This window comes from Pteropus medius, unplaced genomic scaffold (genome assembly GCF_902729225.1).
Source record: "Pteropus medius unplaced genomic scaffold, Ma_sr-lr_union100, whole genome shotgun sequence".
NCBI classification, from domain to species: Eukaryota; Metazoa; Chordata; class Mammalia; order Chiroptera; family Pteropodidae; genus Pteropus; species Pteropus medius.
Genome location: NW_024347791.1, coordinates 20,902,319 through 20,915,558, shown reverse-complemented (window position 1 = coordinate 20,915,558; position 13,240 = coordinate 20,902,319). Strand labels below are relative to the sequence as shown.

General features: G+C 31.1%; 1 protein-coding gene and 1 pseudogene across 2 annotated transcripts in view; one reads left to right on the top strand and one right to left on the bottom strand.

Moving 5' to 3' along the window:
* SEMA3D (semaphorin 3D) overlaps positions 1-13,240 on the bottom strand; it is a 171,679-nt gene that overhangs the window by 128,476 nt on the left and 29,963 nt on the right. The gene's annotated exons all lie outside the window — the stretch shown is intronic.
* On the top strand, positions 5,630-5,748 carry LOC120615196 (uncharacterized; annotated as a pseudogene).

The window sequence follows — 13,240 nt, the reverse complement described above, 5'->3', positions numbered from 1 at the left end:
ATAAAGTGTTTTAAAATGTAGATCAAATGTCTGATAATGATAATAAACTTGAAATTGATTAGAAATTTAAAAACAAAGAATAGGCAAATATAAGACATGACTTCATTTCATGGCTGACAATGTATGTTTTACCTGCAAACATGATAAATGCATGTGAAAAGTACACCATGAAACTGTTTTATGAATTAACCTGGGCTCATACTATGCATGTTCGAAACATTTTATTTTGTCAATGCTTTAAACTTAAGGCTACAACAACATGGCATTGATATAACAAGATACCTGTACTGCTTGTATTTTGACAATAGTTTGGCTTTTTTCACACACACACAAAAACATACTTATAGGATATAGTTAAAATACAGTAATTCATATTTTAATTATTACTGTCAGCGTAATCTCCAATCATATTTGAAATGGTTGGACATTCGTAGCAAAGAAAATGAAGGGGCATCTCTAAATAGCGAGGCTATTGGTTGAAAGGAACAAATAAATATAAATAAGAATGCTAAAGAAATTTGTAATAAATTTATTTGTGACAGACAATATATTTACTTTTTTAATATTATTACATGTTTCAACCTAAACATGTAAGTGAAATGAACAAAGAATTTAGTAATACAGTAGTATCAGTTATTCAAAACACTAGAAAATCATATGTTCACACATGTTATATTTCTCTGTTAGAGAATATTAAGCAACTGTAAAATGAAAAATAGAAAGAAAATTTTTGATCTACACAATTAGAGTTTTACTTCTTAAAAAGTTAGAAATAATATCTAATAGATATTCCTGCCTTTCTCACATAGAGTCTATAGGTGAATGCTGTTTTTTAAAGAATATTTTAAATATTGTGAAAACATTTTTAAGAAATTCAACTAATATTATTTATTATACCTTATTTAATCTAACCTAAGAAACTATTATAATATACATCATTATGTTAAATCTCATGAAGAAAAAAGTGTTATCAGTCAAACAACTGCATGCCTCTGAGTATAAGATGCATCCTGTTTTCTGAGGTCTTAAAAATGGGAAAAAAGTATCCATCTTAGAATTCATGAAATACTATAGAATTATCTCATTTTGGGAGCTAAGCTAAGATGTACATGCTTTTTTTTATTAAAAAAAAATAAGACAAATGATAAACACTATAACTTATAGCACTTTTGCAAAATAAGCAATTATTCCCACAACATAACAATAACAAACATACTTAATCACTATCTTCCCCGCCCTCTCCAGGTGAAGGTCAAAACTCTGTAGAGTTAAACCATCAGCATAGCAGAAAAGTAAGAATTATTGAAACAGGTCAAAATTAAATAAATTTTTATATACTGTAATTAATTACTGAGCAGTTAATATATTACTAAGGACTAGTATTAATATGGGTCATAATTTTAAATGTACATATATAAAGATATTTGCTAACCTATTAGCACAATTAAGTTTTAAGAGAGATAATAGCATCTTTTATTATATTATACTTGTTAACATAAGCAGAAAAATATTCTATTTTATCTGATTTAAAATAATTGAACCACTGCTGTTAATGACTACTAATTGATTTATTCATTTAAGAAAAATTTACTGAGCACATTTTAAGTGCCAAGCTCCTGTCCGGGCACTGCAGATATTGAATAAACACAGAAGGGATCTCTATTCAAGCAGCTTGTATTTTAGAAGAAGGAAAAGAAAGCAAACAAAAACAAAGAAAATTATATAATATGTCAGAATATGGTAAGTGTAATGTAGAAAAATGGGAGAGATAAAAAGGTGGTATGGAGAAGATGCCGTCTAAACAAGCCAACGTATTTAAGTTACATTAAGTAGATTCGCTTTGAACATTAAACATTTCTACTTTTTTAAACAGAGTAACTGCAATCAAAGCAATTACAATTCTCATTTGGAGCTTTGTATTTCTTGGGCATGTAGTAATAGAACTAAGTCTTGTTTCCTCCACTGTAACTAGGAGAGTAATTTTCTTTTTAAAGTGAGACTAGCCTCTGACCTCTCTTTTTTATCTAGCACTGCTCCTCTCTAGATATAGCAGGTGGGATCGTATAAGTGCAAATGTATTTTCATGCTATGGTTAAAAACCATAATATACCAGTTGATGTGAAAATTGAAAAGAGAAATGCAAAACGAGTTTTTGCAGAACAAAGAGTTCTTTTCGAAATCCAATTAGAGTGAAAAAAAAAATCAGCCTACTCATAATCAGTCTTGAGATGAGTAATAACTGCTTGAACTCATCATAATTCTTACAAGTTACATATTCTCTGATTATGAGGAGTAATTAAATGGTATTATATAATGCTATATATTACATAATGGGCTAGAGTGAACTTATAGCATCAGTGGAAATGAACTAATGTGTTTAAGGTTCCTGTTCTTGAATTTTTAGAGTGAGATATTTGGTCATCCAAGAGAAATCAATTTATCATCCTGCTTTCACTATAACTTCAATATTATTTTCTGTAATGCACACCGATTTAGTAAATAACACTTCTGCATTTTCTCCTGCCTCTCAAAAATGGAAAAAAGTGTTCCAGAGTGAAAATGCACAGTATTCGATATCAGGTAAGTTCTGGTTTAAGCTCGTCAATAGATAGTGTGATTGCTGGCAAATTATTCTTTGCGAATTGCAGTTTCCCTATCCTTAAATGAAAATGCTAGTGAAGATGGTCTTTAAGGTGTCTTACTGTTCTAACATGTGCAAGATCATTTACATTAAAAAAAAATGTTGAAAGCATTCTTCATCATAGTCACTTCATCATCAGCACATGATTAGGTCCAACCTGTCACAGTTCTTCTTACTTCTTGACTATTATATGTCATTTACTCCCTATATTCAAGAGTCTACAACTGTCAAGACATGAACATATAATTAATAGTTTCTGATTACTGCAGAGTACCTATTACGAAGGAAATCTATTTAATCTGAGTTTCAAGAAGTTTTGAGTGAATGGCTTAATGCTGCATGAGTGAATGTATAACATGACTAGGGGTGAAAGTGAAAGAAGACTTTAAAAAATTTATTTAGAGCAATATTTTGGGGGTTTTTTACCCTAAAAATGACAAACTTCAAAATGCACTCAGAATTCCTTCAAAAAGAAAAAAATTGTGTTTTTTGTTGTTGTTATTTTGTTTCATTTTGTAGAGAAAGAGACTTGAAATTTCTTAGCAAAGTCTTAGGGTTCTTTGTATCAACTAGCTTGGTAACCAGAAAAACAAATTTTATACCATTAAAACAACCTATGGGATTCTACACAATAAAACAAAGACATTACCTATTGCTCTGACTAAAGACTAGTGGTTCTTTATAGCCTTTCACAAGACACAGTATCTTAATGTCAACATCAAGGTAAATTTTCTGCTTCCTAATTATTTTATTAATAATAGATTATAATTATTATAAAAGTAGTAATTATTATAAAAGTAGTAGTACTAAAAGTAGTAGTACTCTACACAGTTAAACCACAGATAAGCAAAAACAAGAAAAAAAAATATTCTTATTCACACTCCACTCAGAAATTATCAGTTAAAATCTTGTTTATCTTTTTATATTTTTCTATGCATATACATAAATATATTTAATTCTGAGATTATTTCAAGTATTTATTATGTAACCTATTTATAACTTAATTATCTCCATTTTGCCTGTCAATAAATTTACATCTTTTTAGAGTATCTAGTCCGTATTAAAATTTTCAGAATTGTCCACAAACTGTTCTTCATAGCCAGTTTGTCCAACTCAGGATCCAATTTAGTGTGAAACACTGTACTGAGTTTTTGTGTCTCTATCATTTTTAATCTATGACACAAATTATCCCCCCTTTTCTTTTTCAGGACATTAACTTGTTGGCAAGAGATATGTTCAAGTTATCCTTTTAATAATTCTTTAATCTTTTCATAAATTTCAATGTTATCAAGAGTTAATAAGTTATTTGAAAACCATGTGTTAAATAACTGCACAGTATGTCTATTTCTCAAAGTGTCTCTGGTAATACAGAGAAAATTAATCATTTTGCTTTCAGGGATTCTGTGCTCATTTTAAAAAGATTGAGTGTTCTCTTGATCTTTCTCCACTGGGAGAAGGACATGATGCATGTCTCCCTGGCAGAGGAGCACTGCCCTTAATGAATTAACATGAAAGTGTTCTAAGTGTCCTTAGTTCTAAGAGTCTTAGCTATTACTTAAATGTACCTTCTTTGAGGTCTCTATAAAGCACCCCTCTCCCATGTATTCTTTCACTCAGCAGCGTGAAATCTAAATAAAGGCGTATTGTAGTACCAGTTTACCTAAATTAATGTTTATTTAGTATCTAATAATGTTCTCTATCAGGAGAAGCTGGGCTCTGTTTTCTCAAGGTTTTTGCCAAGTCTCATAAATCTGGGAAAAGGCTGTCAGCGTAACCCCTACTAATAACCAAAGTGGCCACACACAGAATAAACAAGGGCCGAGTTTATAAAGTCATCACTGAGAGATCCTATTGGGTTCAATGTGAATTTTTCAGTATTAATTTACGATGTGTGCGTTGCACTTTGTACTCAAAGAACAGAAAAAGTTTAAAAAATGTGCATTTAAACAGCTTTAATACATTAAAATATAATTTAAATTTAACAACCCCCCCCCAAAATGTGTTTATATAAATTATATGGAAGTTGGCAACAAATTTTAGTTGGTTTGGGTGTGTAAGAATTTCTAAGCAACGGTACTAAAAAAGATAATTTGGTGGGTGTTTCCCCCCAATTTTTAAATTACTCAATTCTTTACTTAAAATGTGAGGAGTCATTTCTTTACCAATGTAACAGATTTTTGAACCAAAAATACTTAGTTAAATGTTGACAAAGTGCTTAGTTTTATCTACAAGTTCAGTAACAGCTAGACTTAACTCCATATAAATTTTATTGTTTTAAAAGTTAAAATTTATTTCTCTAGACACAAAATTACAACCTTATTTAAAACTCAATAATAAAAACTTTCTGAAGATATCATAATTTATTTATAAAAGACATAGATGACATCAGGGAAATAAGGAATCTAACTATCTCATGGTGGTCCTATTTTTATTTAATTGTTCTCCATAGTAATAAGGCATGTTCTCCAATTTGCATTTATCATAGATCTCAGACAGCAGGATGTAGAGAAGTTTCAGAAAGGAGAATAAAGGCTTTTATTATTTGTTTGGTTTCAGAGATTCCAAAAGGAGGTTCTTCATAAGAAAGGAAAGTGGGATGGCATTTCTTAGTGTCTGAAAATCCTGTCAATATTTTCTTTAATTTTATGGCTCCTTTTGCTTTCTCACTAGAAAGATTCCCAGGCAAGCAGTATGATGTGAATATAATAACCTTTTCTCTTTTTGGCTGAGTAAGTTTCTCAAAATAAATATAACCTATCCTATATATTTTTTCCTAAATGTTTTTCTCTTGAGCTATATCATGAATTCTCTGAGAATGCCAAATGCTAAGACATTGCCACCTTAATTAGGAAAAATAAAGTCAAAAGCAATTCTACTTCAGATAATTTGCTAAAAGTTTTCTCCTCTTTTCAGTAACCGTATCTCTCATACTTTTACCCATAAGGCAAAATTTATTTCCAAAAACATCATCTTAAAAATTCATCATTTGTCTACGGCCATACCACCCTGAACAAGCTCAATCCCGTCTGATCTCGGAAGCTAAGAAGGGTCGGGCCTGGTTAGTACTTGGATGAGAGACCACCTATAAAGACCAGGTGCTGTAGGCGTGGAAAAAAAAAAAAATTCATCATTTGCAAGAATAATGAGTACTTACTACATACCTACCATGATGCTGCATGCAATTAGGTATAAAAATGAGATAATTCAGAGCACATACATATAGACAGACTGTTTGAGCGGAGTGATTAAGGGTACCTGAAATATAAGCTCTAAAGTCAATATTGATTTTATTATTACAATTATTTCAAAATGGTTAGAGATAAAAAGTAACAAAAATAGAATATATAAATAATCTAATTCAGTTCTAAAATATATACTCATGCTGTCTATTAAAATACAGCGAAATATGTCAGACAGAAAAAGTTGAAAATCACATGATATCACTTATATGTGGGATATAAACCTAAAAGCAACAAATGAATAGGACAAACAAACAAAGATTTATGGACATGGACAATAGACTAGTGGTTACCAGAGGGGAGGCATGAAGGGGGAAGTTAGAGTAAAAGAGGTCAAATATGTGGTGACAGAAAGAAATCTAACTAGGGGCGGTGAATACACAATGTAAATATATATATGCTTTACTGTTAAAATGTACAGCTGAAACATCGGTTTTCATTAACCAATGTCACCATAAAAAAATAAATATTTTTTCTAAAAAAAGAAAAAATATATAATGCGAGACATAAGTAATTCAGAAAAATTTTTGTAGCCACATAAGAAAAAAGTAACAAATTAAGCAAATATTTATAACATATTTTATTTAATCGAATATATTAAAATATCATTTTAACAGATAATAGAAAAAGTATTAATCAGATACTTTGTTTTTTTCATACTAAGCTTTCAAAATTAGCTGTGCCTTTTACTTTCAGTATTTCTCTATTTGAATGCTAAATTTTCATTAGAAATAGTCTGTATTCAAATTTAATAATATTTACAATGAAAAAGGAGATTGAATGGACCATTGTTGCTTCAACCAATTTAAAAGTTTTCTAATAACTGAATCTAGTATCATGTTTTACATATAATTTTAAATTAATTAAAATAAAATGTGAACTAAAACTAGCTTTGAAACTTAGGTAACATGTGGACATCTGCACCCATCATTCTTGTCTTCAGAGGTAGAAAACATATTTTAATGTGAGATAGAGAAGAGGAAAGGATTCTCAGTGTAGAGATATATTTTTGTGTTAGACTTCACATGACAGAAAAGGTAACAATTTACACAACCACAAGAATTTCTGTGAGGATCTTTAGCAAGGTTTCCACGCATTTATACATTTTTTTAAAAAGAACTAGCCTGCATTATTCAACACTTTAAGTCAGTCTAGAGCCCAAAATTAAAGCTGCATTTATTTTTATCTGCCCTGTGCACTTCACTAATACTTTGAAACATTTGATTAACTTAAAGCAGATATTAATATCTCACCAGATTTGTTTAAGATTTATCATGGATTCCTATTTTAATGTCAATCATTTGATTAACATTTCAGAGATGGGAGAAACTGTCATTAGAAATCAACCTGGTTTTGGTAGCCACTGAATTTACCTAAGGAGAACAAATAAATTTTGGAGGAAAATCCTGGAACAGCTGGATAAAATACCCAGTCCTAGCTTGGCTTTATTAGTGTTTAGTTTGGTTTAATTTATTTGTTTATAAAGCCAAGATGAAAAATATAATCCTCAAAACCTCATCAGGAGTGTTTCAAGGCTCTGAATTGTTAAATATAAATGACAGCATCACACCAATCTATCTCCCAAATTTTTAACGTTCCTGGAATGGTTCCATTTCAGTATAAAAATTATGAGGATAGAGACTTTTATTTCTTATACCTTATTTTACTCCCCAGTGTGGCATACCACTTGGTACATAAGACATGTTCAATATCTTATATAAGATGAAATAAATAATGAATGAATGAAGCTAAATATAATTGTAAAATATGGACACAGATGTGAAGGTCTGAACAACACAGAGTTTTAGGTTTAAGGTTTTATTGTTTTGGGAGGGTATAGACAAAAGCTCAACTCTTAAATTGAACCATAATATAATCAGAATATACTGACATATTTTTATTTTATTGTTTATTTTTAGTTCTAAAGGTATTTAAGAACTGAATGACAGCTTAAGAAACCAGGCATTTCAAAAGCTGCCTGGTTAGAAATCTGGGATACTGAAAATACAAGTCATAGGAAAGAACTCCCATAAAAGGAACAGGAAATTATCAGGAGAATACCTTCTCACTGAACGAGATGATAGAATATGTTTAATAACAAAAAGCAGAAAAATCTGGTAAGGAGAATATTTATATTTCCCAATATAAATATGTTTTTATTGGGGAAAAATTATAATGTATTTGCAAAAAGAAGTTATTTTTGATGACATGAATACAAAACTTTGAGAGATTTAAAACATATATAAAGAAAAACCATTTGTCATAAATGGATAATTTAATCTACCTTATATTTTTATAGTACTTTATAGTTTCATTATAAATATATGTATACACACAATCACATTTGATATATCGTACTATTTTTAAATCCTTTACTTAATTCTACATTTAAGATAGCATGTAATTCTATTGGTAAAAAGAAATTAGTTATATTTAAAAAAAAAACTAGCATATTGGCAGTTATCATAGATAAAAGAAATGGAATAGGACACAAGAATGAATTTTCTGATATGTTTACAAATATATATTTATGAAAAAATACCTAGCAAAATTTCCAGATACTTCTGATAACATGGCAGCCAACATTTGAAGCAGGCTACAAAATGAAGTTGCAAATCTGTGTGGGTGCTCAGAGAAGATGTAAATTTATAAGGACAATTCAAGGAAAGAGCCTCAGGTATAGAATGTCTAAATGAAGATACTTTGGTATAGCAATTAGGATAAAACGAGTGTACCAGGAAAATGCTGTTCATTCCTCCAGGGAAGGGTTCAAGATGCTGCAAACCACAATATTAACATTTCCTCACAGTTTTAGTCACAGGGATAGAATTTCTGTGCATCTTTCTAATTATCCTTATCTTTAACTATCTATAAATACACTTATATCTATAGACCTGCTCCTAGCTACCTAGTGAGAAAACAATTCAATACCAGTCATGAAAACTATCATGCCGCAATCAACTTAGAGGCAAAATCTGGAAACACAAGTATATGTACGTATACACATAGGTACACATACTTGTTTCTGACATTTAGGTGAGAGGATCTCATGAAATAAATCAACTTATTTTTTCTAGTACCTTATTACTTATACATATTTATCTTTTAATGTTTCTCTTGAGTAGATATTGCAAAGCACAATATCAGATAATTTATTGCTTTCTGATCTTGTAGTTGGATATGAAATAACCAGAATAAATCCTGTTCCTGTATCACAGGTGAAGTGCCCATTGTATTACCTCCCAACAGCCTTCGTTCATATGACTAACCCTCTGCTATGTCTCCCTATAGAGTTTTAGGAATCTTTCAGCTAAAAGAATTCACAGGGTTCCAGACAAACCAGCCTGCCCAGCACTGGTTCTGAGTTTCATTCCTTCAAACACCTACCATCTAGTAGATGATAAATATAAAAATTAAACAAATCGTCCCTGCTACTAATGCCAGCTAATTTGTTACCACAGACAGAGATTATAATGACAATTTAAAGATATGGGAAGTTTATCAACAAAGTCGGCAGTAAAAAAATTTAAGATTAAAAATGAACAGGTGGGAAAAATGAATTGAAATTGAAAATCAAAATCATAAGAATGTCAGTGACAGAAACTAGGTATCGCCATTAATAATCATTAGCCCTGCCTGAGACATGTAAGAAGAGCTCTACCCTATCATGTTTTGTTTTTCTTTTCACTTAAATATTGATTTATATCCTTGACAATTCACTTTACACATAACTTGCTTTAGTTTTCCGTTCTGACTGAGCTTTCGCTTGGGGACACTGATAACTCTCACAGTTTATTGTGCAAAAAACATATATACGTCTAGTTTAAAAATTCTCATATTTAATTTTTTCTAATAATCTAGATAAGGTCCACTGAGTTCCTCAGCTGAAAGTAAAGATACATTTCTATAAGACATGGTTATTTTTTGTTTTCTGGTTTTTGTTTTTTAATAATGTTTATACAGTTAACTGGGTTACTGAAATGCAAAATGAGATACTGGAAAATTAGTTCAAATCCCCTGACTTAGAACACCCCAGGGTTTATTTGCAGTTAGGATACACACATGAGAAGGCAGACGTCTCCTTTCAGTATAATACATCTCATGTGGACTATTGAAAAAGTAGCTATTCTGAGTGAAAAAGTCTAGTGTGAAACTTTGAAAAACATTAAATCCAACTCTTAAAATGCCGTGTCAAAATTAAAAACATCCTAAAAGACACTGACAATACTGTTTTCTTAAAAAAATATACAAATAACACGTCCTTCTAGCAATGATGATGGTACCATGTACAACTATTTGCTAACATCGAATTTTGAAAGTCATGGAAAATTATACTGTGAATACTGAGAAATATTTGCATAAATTGACTGAGAGAACTAGAAAATGCAGATTAAAGAATAAGATATGAACTTTTATAGTTATTTTACAGTGCTTTCCATTCACTTTCACTATGGCAGAGACTTTCTGACTTCTCAGTTTTAAGATTCAGAGGCTATGATTCATGTGAGCATCTAATAGTTTAAATTTGTGATTCCAAAACTGTGTACCAAAGCACCCTGGAATGCTAAGTGAACTCACAGTGTCTGCTGTGGAGTATTTTAAAATATCAAGGTAAACACTACAATATTCAACATCTGTCAGACACTACAAACTACTAGTCAAGGTATTTCACAGTTTCAACATTAGAAAGTGCAGCATTCCTTTTGAGGACATCATAGATGTGGGAAGCTGGGTTTTCAGCAGGTGATGTGATAAAAAGCAATTACCTGCTGAAAATCCATGTGGAACAGGTAATAACGTTGGTAGCATTCAATGTGTTTTCAAGGTTAGAGAAATTGTATAGTACCCAACATGTGTGCATGCACGCATGCACACACACACACTCACACATATCCATTAATATTTAAATATGGTTATTTAAGAACGAAATAAAAACATTAATTTTATTTTTACCTATTTAGATTATCAGGATATAAATACTTATTAAGTTGTTTGACCATAACTAATAAGTTATTTGGCTGTAGCTATTTAATAAACAGAGTTCTTGTTTTCTGTTTGTTGGCCTAAGTGGTACCAAGAAAATATTACTAAGCTGCTAAGGTACTATGAATCAAAAAACTTTGGAAACTTCCGTTCTAAGTGCTTTTCTTTAAAATTTGAAAATGTATGACTGCAAGTAAAATCACCTACCAAATCTCATCTGAAGGAGAATTTGTGTATATGATATACTAATCAATTTGCTGCTTAATCTTCAAGCTTCATTTTGATATCGCTTTTACTCTTCCTTATTTTTCATTTTTTTCTAGATTTATAGCTAGGAAATTATATTCATTGGAACTTTTCTATGTTGCTGTTTTTTGAGGGTTTTTTTACCCTGTAGGGAAAAGCCTGGTATAACAATGTCCTTATTGTAGTACCACAATTAAGTCCCACTGGAAAGAGTCCAAGGCTGATTTTCTTCACGCTGACTTCCCCCTGGGGTGATGGTGTTATTTTGTGTTTCCTGTGAATTTCTTTCATTGTAAATGTGGGATAAACAAAATGTGGGATATTTCAAAACAATATTTCTAAAGTTTTAAAAATAATTTAACTGTTATAATATTTAAAAGCTTAGTATCACCTTGAACTTTCTTCAAATTGCTAAGCAATATATTTAAATAGCCCTATTATCTGCAACACAGAAACACACACGCATGCACATACACACAGCTATGTGTGTGTGGGCGCACACTCCTATGGATTTAGAGAGGTTATCTCACATTACTGAGATTAAAAGGCAAATAAAGTTACATGAAAAGGAAATTTGCATGTGGAAGAATCATTGATCATCATAAGCAAGTGAAATAAGTGTCAGTATTGGCAACTAAATTTGATATGAGATGAACAAATTAAATAATTTAGTAGCCCAAAGATATCCCTGTTCTTGATCAAAAAGATATAGTTTATAATAAGAGGACAACATAAAGCCATGTTGGGTTTGTGAAGAGGTAAGACAACTTGTCCAAGATGGAAATGATCTCAGGAGGAGTAAGTGTGTAAAAGGTTAATCATATCTTACAGTAAAAGGAAACAGAGTTATTGATGATGCATGGAAAACAGTAAAACAACAAAATATTAACAGAGCATGTGACAGCTAGTAATTTAATAATAGAAGAACATTGCTAAGATTATGCAAATATATCTTCAAATATATGTTGATAATCTATTATCAAAGTAAGTTCTATTAAAAAATACATATATATATTAGAAAACAAATACAAATATGGACTCAGATGAAAAACTGACCAATTGCTGATCACCCAGATGGTAAATTTGTTATTCTGTAAAATCAGTAAGATAGTAGAAAATCCTAGCATAGTTGTCCATCTTTTGCTCTGGTGTCCATACAAACCAAAGTCAAACCAAAGCCTCAGAAATTGCGACACTTGCAGTTGTTCATATTGGGCAATTATCAAAAAGCTATGACTGCTAATTCTGAGAGAGTAAACAATTTATAAGTAATGCTAACTTAGTGACAACATTAGAAAATATATAAGTAATAAGACCCAAAGCATCATAATGACTTTACACAGTATTTGTTTCAATGAAAAATATTAGTAAAGTTATATAGCAGAAACCTAATTATCATTTGTAATCCAAGATCTTTTTGAATTTATATCTATAAAGAATATCGCATGTGTTATGAACATAGATTATCCAAAGACTACTTGCCTTGGCAAACTATTGTGTAGACTGTCTCCTGTCCTTCTGTCACCTCAACCCAAAGACCCTTCTTTTGTTCCTCTTTTTAATCACACTGTGCCTTACCGCTTGCTCCTGACAGCCCAGCCCCCAACCTGCTATTTCCCCTGTTCCTGCTCAACTGAGAAATGTTCAGATGTTATAGACATCAGAGAATTTCTAAGTTCCAAACTCTTTCTATGTCCCATTTTCTTAGGACTCTCTAGGATATATATTGACTAAAGCTCAGGTATTAATAACTCATAGTGGCTGATATTATTTACCTTTCCATAGACTCCTTAAATAATTTTTTTTTAATGGAATGAAACCTGGGAGAACTAATAGAAGAGAAGGGAATGGGTAGCAAGGTACACTTTTGGTACCTCAGACAAATCTCACTATGTGGGGGGTCTTCCACTTCCTCCACACCAAGGCTGACCAGATATTTACTTATTAACGCTGTAGAAATAACCATGTATGAACCACACTTGCTCAGTTTATTTGTGCTTTTTATTGCAAATGAAGTAATGGTCGGGATGGTAGTGATTTGAAATACAGTAGTAGAGATTGTTTCCTTGTTTATAGGGAACTAGCAGTGCAGTATAAAGTGCACTTTATAAATGTACCAGAGAGAACCATA